Genomic DNA, 14,090 nt, shown 5'->3' on the forward strand with positions numbered 1-14,090 from the left:
GACATGGGTTTTTCACAGTTTTTTTTATCCGAATGTCGACATGGACACAGTTGGCAATGAGAATCGGACCCTCGCATCGCTCGCTTCGCTCGCAATGCTTCGGGCAAGGTGGCTCGCTTCGCTCGCCACAGCTTTAATAACCTCCTCCACGCCCTAGTGGATGGTGGGGCATGAAATACTGCCTGTCGGCACATGTCGGCTCAAAAAACAGTGAAAAACCCCATGTCGACCTTATGACCAGTCGACCTTCCGCATGTCGACATTTATGCAAATTCTACCTTAAGTCATGTCGACCTTGGCCCATGTCGACCTTAAGTTAGGTCGACCTTCCTGCCAGTCGACCTAATGACTGTAGACCTAAGTTCATTCTAATAGATGACCGCTTCCGTATCTGGGCTGCCGATTTTCTGATTGTATGCCTTACCTTAAGGCATACAATCAGATGGGATTCTACGCGATTTTCGGCAAAATCGCATCGCATGCGATTTTGCATAGGATTCAATGTTAACAAGGTCCTGTTCATTTCCCCACTATCCAAGTGGGCATAGAGTTGATTTTACAAAGCGTGGCGAGCGCAGCGAGCCACCGAGCCCGAAGCGTTGCGTGCGCAGCGGAAAACATTTTACGTAATCCGCGGCCGCTTGCCACGCTTCGGGCTCGCTGCGCTCGCCACGCTTTGTAAAATCAACTCTATGCCCACTTGGATAGTGGGGAAATGAACAGGACCTTGTTAACATTGAATCCTATGCAAAATCGCATGCGATATCGGATGCGATTCGATGCGATTTTTCCGACCCGATTTTAAAATTGGGCGCCCAGATACTACATAAGGACCCAATTTTTTTTTTTTTTAAATGGGCTTCTTTTAGCCCACAGCTTTGTCCAAGTGTGTGTGTGTGTGTGTGTGTGTGTGTGTGTGTGTGGTTTAGGAATTAGACTGTAAGCTCCTTGCAGGCATGGACTAATTAAATGTTCTCTGTTAAGCACCACATAATATGCCCCGGTACAGTGCCACCGTGTTACATTTTGCTCTTCAAGGGATGTTTAATCGTTTACTGTAAATATGCTGCAGGATGGTTTGAAATAGCCAAAGGTTGGGCCTAGGTTGAAAAAAGGACATAGTTGTTTTTGGACACATAAGCACGTGGACCCCCAAGTAGTGTACTGCGTCACATGGCACGGCTCTCTTCACACACCCTACATCCACCACCGCTGCACCCGGCACACTTTACCATCCACATTCTGATTGTGAATGATAAAGTATGAAAGTTTACATGGAAAAAAAAACCCCTAAAAATAGTGTCGACCATAGCGATGTCAACTTATTAATATACTGCTCTGACTTGAGGAAACATTTGCTGTTACTAAAATAAAATATTGTTGTGGTGCTGGTAACGCTGTTTGTTGCTCATATATGTGCAGTGTGCACATCCGCGCTGGGTGCGTTGCCATCCGTCCATTAAGGCATGACTATAAACACATTATGTGGGATTTTCCATTGGCAGTTGTATTACTGTATGTTGGCTATCCGCTGTATATCAGTGTGTGTGTGTGTGTGTGTGTGTGTGTGTGTGTGTGTGTGCACGCGCGCAGGGTGTAGTAATTGCATGTCTTTCAGTTGAGGAGCATTATTAAATGCAGTCATGGATCATTTCATACTACACGTGAATGGTCTACCAGCCTTCCGGGGTGGAGGGATCCTATTCCTGGTGTCCCTATGCTTAATAATGACTTGTCGGTACAGGTTTACCTGTATATGTAAAGTGTATCATGCTATGGATCTAATTCAGTCTGTTGGAGATTTGTGGATGTCCTGTTTTTAAAAGCTAACGATTTCCGTTGTGTGGAACAGGGATGGTGCTGCCCGAGACTGCAGTGGATTGCGGTGTGACATGTGCGATGAACCACAGCAATCAGAAGAACAATTCACTTTCCTGCGTCTGGTGAAGTTTAGGCAATGAAAGTCTGTTTCTGGCCGTTGTCTTGTAGTGTAAATAAACCTAAATAAACCCAAAACCAATCAGGTACCAACCGTGTACTCAGCGAGCCCATAGATCACATTGCTGGTTATAGGACAGTACAAGCACGATTTGTTGGGTGAACGAGAGCAATATAAAGACCTGGCTGTGCAGCCATTACTGGTAACAGGAGGAGGGTCTCTGCAGTACTTGGCACGTCCCATTCGTCTCCAGTATGTACGTGGCACAGTCCTCCCACCTTTGCTGGCAGCGTGGTAATGTTCTCTATGCCAGATTGCGTGGGCAAGCACCCGTTCTGCTGGGCTATGGTATTCTTGATCTGTTCTCTGCCAGATTCTATGTTTTAAACACAATGATCACCCTGGCACAAGGTAACTACACTCATAACCCTACAATGGGATGCATGTGATTGCATTTGTACAGGACTGGTCATATTACATAGGGAAAACCCTTTTTTAAAATGCATTTGTTTCCAAACTCCCCCAACATTCATCACGTGGAGGCTGGTAAATAACAGGATGTGGCTCACTGTTAAAGGTTTCCGAGAGCCTAGGTACTATGGTAGACACAGGAACATAGGGTGCGTCGTTCTACATGAGGGCAACTCGAGAGAGTTATACAGTAAATAGGAGACACTGCTGAAGGGGAATAAGGCAGCCAGGTAATCAGAAATACTTGCTTAAAACAGGCATATATAACCTGACACACTCCAAGTTTGTGGAACTACAAGTGTCAGCATGCCGATGCTTGTAGCTTTATAACACCTGCAGACTCACAGGTTGGAGCATTGGGGGGTGGGGGGGGGGGGGGGGGTCTACCATGAACACAATATTCAGTTTATAGGTACAGATGCTGTGGTTAGTGGTTGCATAGTTAATTTCCAGCAGCTGTTGGACATGCGTATTATAGCATCAGCTGCCCTGGTGTGCAAAACGATGATGGAGTCGCCTTGCAAGCCGGGCTGTTATAGTCTGGATATAATGAGATGGTGAACTTCAGAAGGGAGCTGAGTGGTTTCCTGGAAGTAGCCCTTAGTTACTACGCAGGGCCACATCATTTAGTCATCAAGTCAATAGAAGAGACTGGCTGGTAGATGTACATGGGATCCGAGTTATTTGCTAAAGGTGAACCTTGCATGTTTCTCATCACTGCTGATGTATGCAGGAAGAGTTGCAGGCGGCCTTATCCCTCAAGCACAGGGTACAGGCATGTTCCACCGTGGAGACATTTGCAGGGTTCTCTCCCAGGGAGACCAATGCCTCATTCGGAATTATAAACTTCAGGAATGGGAGTCGCATGTCCAGCATCAGATATTCTCAGGGCCTAGGTTGTGGCTGAGGTTAATCCTGGGTTTTTGGGATATTGGCACCCATAGGGTTACTGTCTACATGAGCTGGAGACATGTCAGTTATGCTTCCTGTAACCCAGGCATGGCCAAACTGTGGCCCTCCAGCTGTTGTGAAACTACAAGTCCCATCATGCCTTGCCACAGTTTTGCTATTAGGGGATGCGAAAACTATGGCAAGGCATGCTGGGATGTGTAGTTTCGCAACAGCTGGAGCCTGCTGTAACCCAATAAAGATATCAGTGTGAGATCAGTGCATATGGCTGACACTTAAAACTTATGAAGTATGTCCCTGTCATCCGATCATTGTTACTACAAAGCATTGATAGATCAATCCCTTTAAACATGTTGCTGTCATTGGATCACTTTGATCCTTTTTTGGAAGCGATCCTCCAAATCATTAGGCTGGTCACGGTCACTGTTGCTGTACGGGACGGACACCGACCCATTTCAAAATGTTCCCATCGGTTGGCAGCTGTTAAACATGCAAATGTGTTTTACGTGGACGTTTAACACGGATGTAGCATGTTGGAAGTCATGGACAGTTCACGCATTGTCTGTGTTGATGGGAGCTGTATGGGAGGGGGATCTAATCCCACTTAGTATTCAGTGGACGAGTATGGTAGTATTACTAGGCAGCCCACGGCTCAGCTTCCTCCTCTCATTCACCAGACTCTGCTTCTCTGGACAGGGAGAGGATGGATCATATGGAATGGAGACTGCAGATACCAGGTGATTGTGTGTTTGTGCTTGGAGAGGATGGTCATTGTGTGCTTATTACACACTCGTGTGTGTGTGTGTGTGAGGAATGGTGCTGCAGGATTGCTCCACATTGCAGTATATGGTGGTTTGTTTATCCGGTGTGTGTAATGTATGGTGTCATCCTGCTTGTGTAATCTATATAATTATATCTCAGAATGTTCCTGTATTATTAGCAGTTATGCATTTGTTATTATCATGTTGACAACACTAGGAAAAATGGTTATGTATCCGGGTGATGCTGCCCCCCCCAACCCCCCCCCCCCCAACCCCTCTACCACAGGGCAGAGTTTAAATCGAGGGGGTTATCTAGATAGTAATCTATAAGAGGGGGTTCTCCACCCCATTTCTAGGTGTGTTTGGGTGTTAGCTGGACGATCTCTTTTTATAGAGATGCGAAGATGTCTATTTAGAGATTGTGCTTGGGGCATCAGTAATGTGCTAATTAATGGCCCTGGTGACACTATATATAATAAGGGCTGAGTGAGGCGATGTTTCCCTCCCTTCTGCATTGCCCTTGGTATTCTGCTTGCCCATTCCACTCGCATTTATTAGCCATTGTCATGAAGGTATATTGTGCCAGCTACTTCAGTATATCCGCATGCTGCTGGGGTGGAGCCTGTAGAATGATGTCATCCATATTTAAAATTATGTCATGCAGTAGCTGATACGGACCTGTCGGGCACAGTGACAGCCAGTATAATATATGTGCACTGTACTAAAACACTGAGCCACGCTACAAGGGAGAGGAGTAAATTGTAATCCGTAACAATCGGCACAGTCCGGTATAATGTTATATGGTTCTATCAGCTGTGGTCATTACTAGGCTGCAATGTGATGTCACTGCTACATGGGATTCTGTTGTATGTAGGCAGTGTACTCTATAAGCAGCATCCCATAGGTCAATAAAATGATTCAATCGTATTCCCATATCTAGTTAACGCAGAGCATACTGACAGAGCCTATTTTGCAAAGCGCAGAGCCCATTCTGCAAAGTTATGCTTGCTCGGATTTTCTAGCACAGCATTTAAAATGGGTAATACCCTAAAATAAAGGCGCCCCCTAGCCTAATTGTACGTACATGTAACCATTTACTTGAAAAAATGTTTTACACGTTTAGAGAAAACAAAAACAGGATTTCTATGTATTTTTCACCATTTTGAGTGCTCCGGTATAACTACAGCATGGACTGGGCCCCACTCAGTTTGTTTCTACTTGCCAACCTCTGTCCTCTTCTCTCTCTCTCACCAGCTCCCATTTGCCTCTGTACACTAATCGCTGCGTGAGTCGGTAATCGACACATAGGGTTTTGGCGACTTTCCTGATGTGAACACCTGATTGGTCCAGAACAGAAAGGGAATGTGACTTGATTAGCGAATTACTGGCTTAATAGGGCAGCATGTGTTGGCGGGAGGAAAATGAGGCATGGTCCACTTCTCATACAGTACCAGTGTTCCCTGGTTTGGCCGCACAGAAGCGGGTAGTAAGCAGGCTGGCAGCTGCACACTCTATTATGGCAGCCAAAAATATTGCTGGTTAGCTACAGTGGGCCAGATAAACTGAACTAAAGAGCCAACACTGAACTTTTGGGGCAATATGATGCATCCTAAGTAATGCAGTAAGATGTTTTAAGTGGATAACCAACATTTAATAAAAAAAAAAAAAAAGGTGGTTGTACCACTTTTTTTTTTTTTTTTTTTTTTAAACTATGTTGGTCATCCACTTAAAACCTCTTACTGCATTACTTCGGATGTTTCCTTCCTATATCTCAACTTTGCATCTGCATCCCGAGCAGTTGGGTGCGTACTTTCTGGTTATATCCTGGTGGATATATTGCCCCATTGACAATATGCTGCCCACTACCTGTGACGTGAAGCCCATGGTGTCCCCCTGTATATGTGCGTTTTATGATTGTATTTTAAGAATCGTACGTTCTTAAAGTGGGTCATGTGACTATTATCTTTCCCCCTCCTATAGGCACAGAAATCCTTTTGTGGCCTCCTCAGTTCCTATGCCCATTGGTTTTCAGCCTTGGAATAGTGTCACATGGGTGGGTGCCTGAGATTAGTCGTCCAGCTGAAGAATCATTAAGGTGAGCGCGGCCTTTTTTCTTTTCATATTCATTTAAATGCAAATGAGTTGTGATCGGACGTCAGTCATTCCGTAACTCTTGTAGGTTACCGGTCTTTTAACAGCATGTACCCCCAGCACAAAGTGGCGACAGGTAATATGTGATTGTATGAGCGCTCATGTGAATGCTGTGCTTCACTAGGAAGACTTATGGGGCCTATAACTCAGTAATCAATCGCGGCATTTCTGCCTATCACAGGGTAAAAGTGTCATCCCATCTCCCTTGAACCGCCCAACAGCTTCCCGGGCGGCAGGGTCGTATACGATACACTGCATGCAGTTCTTTTGCATATGATGATACTATGGGATGCGATCCCAGGCAAGGCTGACGGATCTGATACATCTATAGTTCAGCCCTTGCGATCTCTGGCTCTGATCCGATGCTGATTGAAATCCGAAGTAAAACATATGGGATATGTCACTCTGATTTTTCAGCCTGATATGTGGGAATTGGATGAAAAGGACCCAAATTGCACTAGTGTATGGGCTCTTTGTCTATTTTATAAAATACAGATGTTATCGAGCTTTTATCGTCCATGGAGGAGTTTGGTCTAAATCTAGAGACACGCTTATGCAGAGCTCTAAATATCATCAAAACTACTTTGCAATGGGGGATTGTGGTAAGGTAACGGAACCGATGAGGATGTGTTCCTTGTATTACATATCAGTATAATGTCCTGACAAGTGCAGGGCGGACCCATGTTGACAGTGGAGCATGGGTGTAGCGGGGCCTATGCACTGATTGACATATTACTGATACGCACATGTTAGCAGTCATACACAATGCCTCAGGCACTGATCAATGATTGCTACAGGCTTTTCCTGCGGCGAACGCTGTCGTTGCCGGGTAGCCGCAGTAGATGGTGGCTTTGTTGTGAAGAGACCTCTGATTACTAGAGGCTATGGGGCATATCTACCAAAGCGCCGTTTTTTAAACTGGAGTTGTTGCCCATAGCAACCAAGCAAATTGTATTTCTTTATAGAAGGTAAAATGTTATTGGTTGCTATGGACAACATTTCCAGTAATAAAAATCCACACTGCAGTAAATATGACCCTTTAACACAGAAATGTCCCTATAGAATTCTTTCTGCCTTTCACCTGGTATTTGAGTGCTAGGTCATTTTGAAGGTAGTAGCCAGAACACCCCTCCCCCCTCTCCTCCACTTTCTTTTAAAACAGCAATTTACTGGGTCAAGCATTTCTACCTGGTGATTTGCTGGTCATTTCTTCTGTGTGAAAGGGTCAACCTGAGTTGAAATTGCAAAGTAATTGACCCTGGTCGAAGTTCGGTGAAATGTAGGATTTAGTATAGATAGGGTAATGGTTATCATCTCACCCATGGGCAGCAGTGTCCCGTGGGGGTGGCATTTAAGAGACCCACCCCCTACCCCCATCACTCGCTGCTGTGATCTAATCATGAAGACAGAGAGGCTGGGGGCATGGCTAGCTGCTCACAGAGCGCTGGACATGCCCCCATAGTCAGGGCCGCCAAGAGAAATCCTGGGCCCCGGTACAAAAACTTCCTGGAGCTCCCACACACTCTGCGGACCCGTTGTTACGCCACTGCTAAGGTGGATACACGTACAAAAATTTACACTGTAATGCCTATTACACGTCACACACCCATTACATAGTATACCACATGCCATAATGCTCATTACACGCTATGCCACCCACCGTAATGCTCATTGCATATTAAGGGGTTAACATGCTCTGCCAGGGGTTAACATTCTCTGCCAGGGATTAACCTGTCTGCCCTGATTTACATGCTCTGCCAGGGGTTAACATGCTCTGCCAGGGGTTACATGCTCTTTGCAAAGGATTTACACATACCCTCCAACATGGCCCATTCCATTAGTTATAAAATGCTCTGTTCCTGGACTTCCCTGCAGTGGCATTTACAGATGTGAGCCTGCAGCACAGTCCAATATTAAAAAAGGGGGGGGGGGGGGGGGGGTCATACAGTATATACTGCCACCCCAAGCATCACTGTCCTAAACTCACTGGCAGTTGATGTGACTGCCCCTCTTTGAATTTTGGACTGTGCTGGAGTCCAACCTCTGTAACTACCACTGGCAGGGAAGTCCAGGAAAAGAGTATTTTGTACCTAATGGAATAGGTCATGTTGGGGGTACTTGCCACCAAATAATTTACCCCTGATAGGCCCGGGTAAATTGTACCTGCTCCCCCCCCCTCTCTCGGCACCCCTGCCCATAGTGATGAAGAACAGTGCCCACGATTTCCATTAAACTCCCAGACAAACGATACAGTGTGTATGTACTGAAGGATCTTACCAAAGATATCGGCCATGGCCACATCTGTAATATGCTGCTGTTGAAGATCTCCTCAGATTGAGCTGCATGTACAGACAACTGAGGACATCACTAGAGACTCGCAGGAGCAACACAATTTAATGCGACGGCTGGTTGTTATTGTACATGTAATTTACTATATTGTGTACTCTGTACGCACCTTGAATAGGTAGGGTAACATTTCATTTGAAGTCTGAGGGGCGAATGTACTAAGATGGGAGTTGTATTTCACATGGAATGTTGCTATGGCAAGCTATCAGATGGTACTGTATTTATTGGGCGGTCTTCAATGAGGCTGATTCGCCAGGTTTTTATGGCGATTTTGTGCTGTAAGGCGAATTTCTGACTAAAACGGTGAATCACCCTATTCAATGACCAGATGGCGAATACTTTTCAAGGTTTTTTTCGCCATGATTCACCGAGTAGCAATCGCTATCTTTTTATGGTGAAGTGGAAGGTGAACTTTTAAAATAAATTGTTTTGTTTTTTACAATTGGTGTCAAAAAATCTGGAATTTTATTCTGAGGAGGGGCATGCTATTTTTATTCATGTGCTGTAAGCACATGAATATATATTTAATTTAAAAGATTTTTTTTTTTTTTTTACACAGACCAGCCAGCAGGGGGCCGGAGCCGAGCCGCTCATTAGATATTCATATATTCACTTCACCCGATCATTACATATTCATGATCGGGTGTAGTGAATATGCCCAGTCCCCTGCTGGCACCCCCGGGGGGCAGCCTGTGCTGCCTGGCTCCCGGGGAGCCCACCTCCCCCCCACAAACGTTCTGGGGCAGCCAGGGAGACTTCCATCTCCCTGCCTGCCACCGTCCTCAGGCTCCCTGCGGCGTTAGCCGCAGGAGCTCAAATTCGCCGGTCAGGGGCAGCGAGCCCCTGACTCGTTGAATACCAGAGCCAGCGAGGCTCCGGAACGCGGCGAACAGTGGCGAATGTGCAGCGAATCCTAAACAGGATTCACTGCACGTCGCCGGTATTCACATTGAATACCGCCCATTATCTTCTAGAAAGTGCTAAATGTATAAGTAGATCCTAGTTGCTCATAGCAACATCCCTTGTGAAATAGTCCTTAATACAGTATGCCTTGTGTCCACGAGCAGACAGATAATACATACCATTGGACCCTACCCAATCCAAACGGTATCCGGATGATAGGTAAACAGTGTCTAGATAGACCGGTCGATACCAAACGTTCCACATTGATAAAAGGCTGATATGACAATGGCCAATACAAGCAAACGGTCGACTTGAGTTTTTCATGATTTTTGGGACTTTTTCAAACTTTAACATCCATGCGGACATCGATTGGGAACAGAACAGTATTCCATGCACAGCGAGTCACCGGTCATGAAGTGTGGCGAGGGTATGCGCAACACTGATTGGGGGGTCCCCGTTCTCTGATGTCAACATTGACACCACAAAATGTGAAAAGCTCATGTTGACATTTCCAGGTCAACCTTTTGCTTGTGTCGATCTTGTGCATTCCGACTTTTTGTCAATACTGACCGTGTGCATGTAGACCTCGTTGTCGACCTATTGACTCTCTATCTAGACCCTGTTGACCCTTTCATCCAGAACCATCCAAACCACATACAATTTCTTTTCTATGTTCAAACCACGACTTTGCCTTGCTCTCCGTTGCAGCCAGGTGTATGGCTAGTCCCAATTAAGGATGCCGATCCCGGGATTGGCCACCCTAGTCCCAACTAGGAGCACAAGCCCCAGGGTATATTTTCAAGGCGCACTTACTGCTACGCGTGTGTATCTGTACATATCATCCGAATCTCTGCCGCGCTTTCGTCTCTATAATATCAACTTAAAAAATGGGGGTCAATAATCACTGGAGGCTTGTGAACAGTACTGATCAGTGGTTGGAGCAATGGGACCTGCTGAAGTCCTGCATTCTCGCATCTGGGCAAATCTGCAATCATGTTTTTATTCGTAACCGTTCTTTTCCACTGGAGGGATTGGAGGTTTTTATTGTTGTAGTTGTTATGCTGCTCATACACTTATCCGATTGGATGCGACATTGACGTGCGATGTCCCATCACATCTTATGGCGAATAGAGCGCCCTCCTCCAGCACGCAATGTCACATGCAATCTGCACTGGCCCATTGGGTGCTGAAAGAGGGCGACGGGCGTCTCTCAGTAGTTTAGCGCTGTGAAAGAGCACTAGCGAGCGGAGGGGGCAGAATTTGAAAAAAAAAACTGTTTAAACACTGTGCCGGCCCCCTGATTGGCTGAGAGTGCGAGAGGGCTGCCCAGTGTGTTTGAAATGTTTTTTTCTACAAATCTGCCGCCACCACTGACTCCCACTGACCTTCACAGCGCTAAACTACTCAGACTGATGCTGCCAGCAGTCCCTCAGGTCCCCTCTCCCTAAGCCGGCCCCCGGCGAAAGTGCTCCCTCCGCCCCACAACTGCTGGCTGCATTTCAGTGATCGCTCCTGCAATTCGATAGATATTATGTGCAGCACATACGATCTATTGACGCGACATATGACGGCAGGCCCGCGCTTCATGTTGCATGGTCCCAAAAATGTGCACACAATCATTTTGATTTATCAGATGTGGTGGAAATATCTCCTATGTGTATGGGCTACATTAGACGGGAGACGGAGAACAGTAAATACTTGCAGATACATTTCTTATTTCCCTTTTGTGACCAATTAATGTTTATTTGTGTCGGGATGACATCTAAATGACTTGCAGAAAATGTCATCTATTTTAATTTCTTCCCGAAAAGATGTCTTAATGAAGAGGTCTCTTATTTGTTTCTCCCTTGGCAAAGCGTGAGCTGGTTTGGATTAAGGGATTTTAGTGAGATTGGGCAGCCGTGTGGAGGCGCGAGCATAGATCAGACCGGAGCTGGAGTACAGGAGAGTGGTCACTTGGATAGCACAGGGGCTCACCTTCCTGAGGGTTACATCCCTGATTCAGACTGATGGCTGTTGTGCTGAGTGTTCACTGATTGATTTATTTGCATCCTTAATAATGACATTTATGCTGTTTAAAAAGAGGAATTGTCCATTTAGAGTTTCCCGTAAACACTGCTGATGTTAAAGGATAAAAAAAAAACAAGATTAATACCTGACCCAATCCCTGGACATTTGGCAATTGAGCTGGATGCGAGTAATCATTTTATTCATTTGTTCAGGAAATGCAGAATGTTGATCTGTCTTAAGGTGCATACACACGGGGCAATTTTGGCTATGGACAACTTTTGCCCATGTGATTTCCCTTAAAGTCCACAGAGCCCAGAACCACCAATATTGACTATGTGAAATTTTGACTGATTGTGCCTATACTAGAACACTAGATTGGGCTGTAACAATTGGCCTGCCTGCACATTCTTGCAACGTCGATCCCACAGGGGTGTTGCATCGGCATTGCAAGCTATGTAAACACGGTGTGATCTGTACTTTTCTTACAATTTTTACTATATAGTCAACATCGGAGGTACATACTGTATCACGCTATGTGCATGCACCTTACCCCAATACTATTGCTGTTGCGCTATCCTTAAGCACCATCTGCATTAGATCTGTGCTGATGACGATATTGGTGGTGGTGGAGGAGGGGGGAGGGGGGGGGGGCTACTTTAACTAGGACCTTCCTCATCTGTACATGTTCGGCCGAGTGCGAGGGTTCAGAACATTGACCAGGATTGTTAATGATTTTAGAGGATATAGTAAAAGCTACCACCCATAAGGGCTTTTCTTTTACTATCTCCCAAGCTTTGTGGGGCCTACACATTTTCTATGCGATCTCACGGCGATGAAAATCCTGCATGCAGGATAAATCTAATGAGATTGCCGGTCAGGGCTCTGTGCAGCTCTGTGTGATCTCAGGGATCTACATTGCTCAGCAGTGTCACCCCGTATGTAGGCGGGTACATGATATCGGTATAATACACAGGAGGATTTATGTCCGCACAGACTCTGGCTGAGCACTGCAGACTGATGGGTAAATTAGACTAGAGGGCAGCATATTTCCCATGTAAGCGCAGCAGATTGGTGTAGAGGGGACGCACACACACAACCTAGACCAGTGATGGCTAACCTTGACACTCCAGCTGTTGTTGAACCAAACCTCCCAGCATGCCCTGATTCAGTTTTAGCATGGCCAGATAGCCAAACTGTAGCAGAGCATGCTGGGATGTGTAGTTCAACAACATCTGGAGTGTGAAGGTTAGCCATCACGGACCTAGATGTTGAGAGCCCCATGTTATCCATGGTAAACATACCTCTGATCTCCAGTTTTGTATTTGCGTGGCTGCCTCCAGTTCCCGTGCTGTGCACTTTGTCAAGACTGCTGATCATTCTATTTACTGTGCTGTGGGGAGAATGGTATTATAGGTGTACCGCCTAGAAACTAGTGTTCAGTTTAGCACCTTGCATTTTTCAAAACCTGTGCAGTTCCTCTTCCCTGCCTAGAGTGTCACTCTCTGCTTTGGTGCATCTAGCGTAGTGTGGTCTGTATTTCAGCACTGTTATGCAGACCAGACATGTGCTAGAGGGACACCCCAGGCAGTGAAGAGAAACTGCACTGGTTTTCAAAGATGTAGGGTGCTAGAATGATCACTGTAGTAACTATGCAAACAAGGTATGAATCACTGACTGTTCAACGGCAAATCTGCACCTATGTTTTGTATGGATTATTGAATTGATACGTTCACCCATTGGCAGGTTTCACACCCAGAGTAGTAAATGTTGGGGAGGGCACCAGGGTGTTTGGTACTGCTGCTTGCCCGGGCTTATACTTCATTTTACCTCAGACATCTGAGCACTGTACCAATGTTCACATGGTAATAGCTAGCTTTGTAAAGCATTATAAACGTGTAGCTTTCCAGCTATTGCTGAACTACAGATCCCAGGATACAGTACTTGCATAATGCATAGGAGCTTGCAGAGCCAGAGTGCCCCAAGTTGCCCATCTAGGAAGATACCAAGTGTATACGTTTGGTGCATGATGGGAGACATTGGGTGTGTTGGTAACTAGTAATTCATAGCAGACAAATTAGATGGTTTCTAAATTGTACAAGAAAAGCTGACCATCCTCTTGTACCGGTCACTATCGGTGCCTTTAGTAATGTGAATTGCTCTTATATGGGCGGAGATGTATTCTTAAAGCCGGGTAAAGTGATGATAAAATGGCGATACTGTAAAGGCCCATACACACTGGGCGACTTTCACGTGAAAGCCACTCCGTTTTCCTTGTTAGAAAGCCGCCCAGTGTGTACAGGGCAGCAGTGAGCGGTGATGCGCGCTCCCGCATCATTGCTGCCACCGCCAAACACTGGTAATACCAGCAGATGAGAGGCTTTGTGGACGGCTTTCCATAGCGATGCGCTATGGAAAGTGGTCCGCCCCCCCGTTCACGGCACCGGGCAGGGGTGTAAAGATCATCCCTGTTCATAAATGCTGGGCAGAAATACCCAGTGTGTATGGACCTTAAGTGTAAGGTATTAACGGACCAGCCAATCAGCTGTGTTTCAATAAACGACAGGAGTGGATTGGCTGGTGCGTTATCACCTTCTGCTTTA

General features: G+C 45.9%; 1 protein-coding gene across 6 annotated transcripts in view; it reads left to right on the forward strand.

The window, feature by feature from the left end:
- Positions 1-14,090, forward strand: part of SIPA1L3 (signal induced proliferation associated 1 like 3) — a 113,041-nt gene that overhangs the window by 19,621 nt on the left and 79,330 nt on the right. For 2 of the 6 annotated variants that reach the window (XM_083159743.1, XM_083159748.1), the window contains exons 1-2: positions 3,913-4,056; positions 6,061-6,175. The exons of 1 other annotated variant lie outside the window; for it this stretch is intronic. The gene's annotated coding sequence lies outside the window, so the exon portion shown is untranslated. Of the gene's footprint in view, positions 1-3,903; positions 4,057-6,060; positions 6,176-14,090 lie in introns of those variants that run through there. 3 more of the 6 variants (XM_083159747.1, XM_083159744.1, XM_083159746.1) reach the window with 3 other exon arrangements.

This window comes from Crinia signifera, chromosome 9 (genome assembly GCF_055691185.1).
Source record: "Crinia signifera chromosome 9, ASM5569118v1, whole genome shotgun sequence".
Taxonomy (NCBI): Eukaryota; Metazoa; Chordata; class Amphibia; order Anura; family Myobatrachidae; genus Crinia; species Crinia signifera.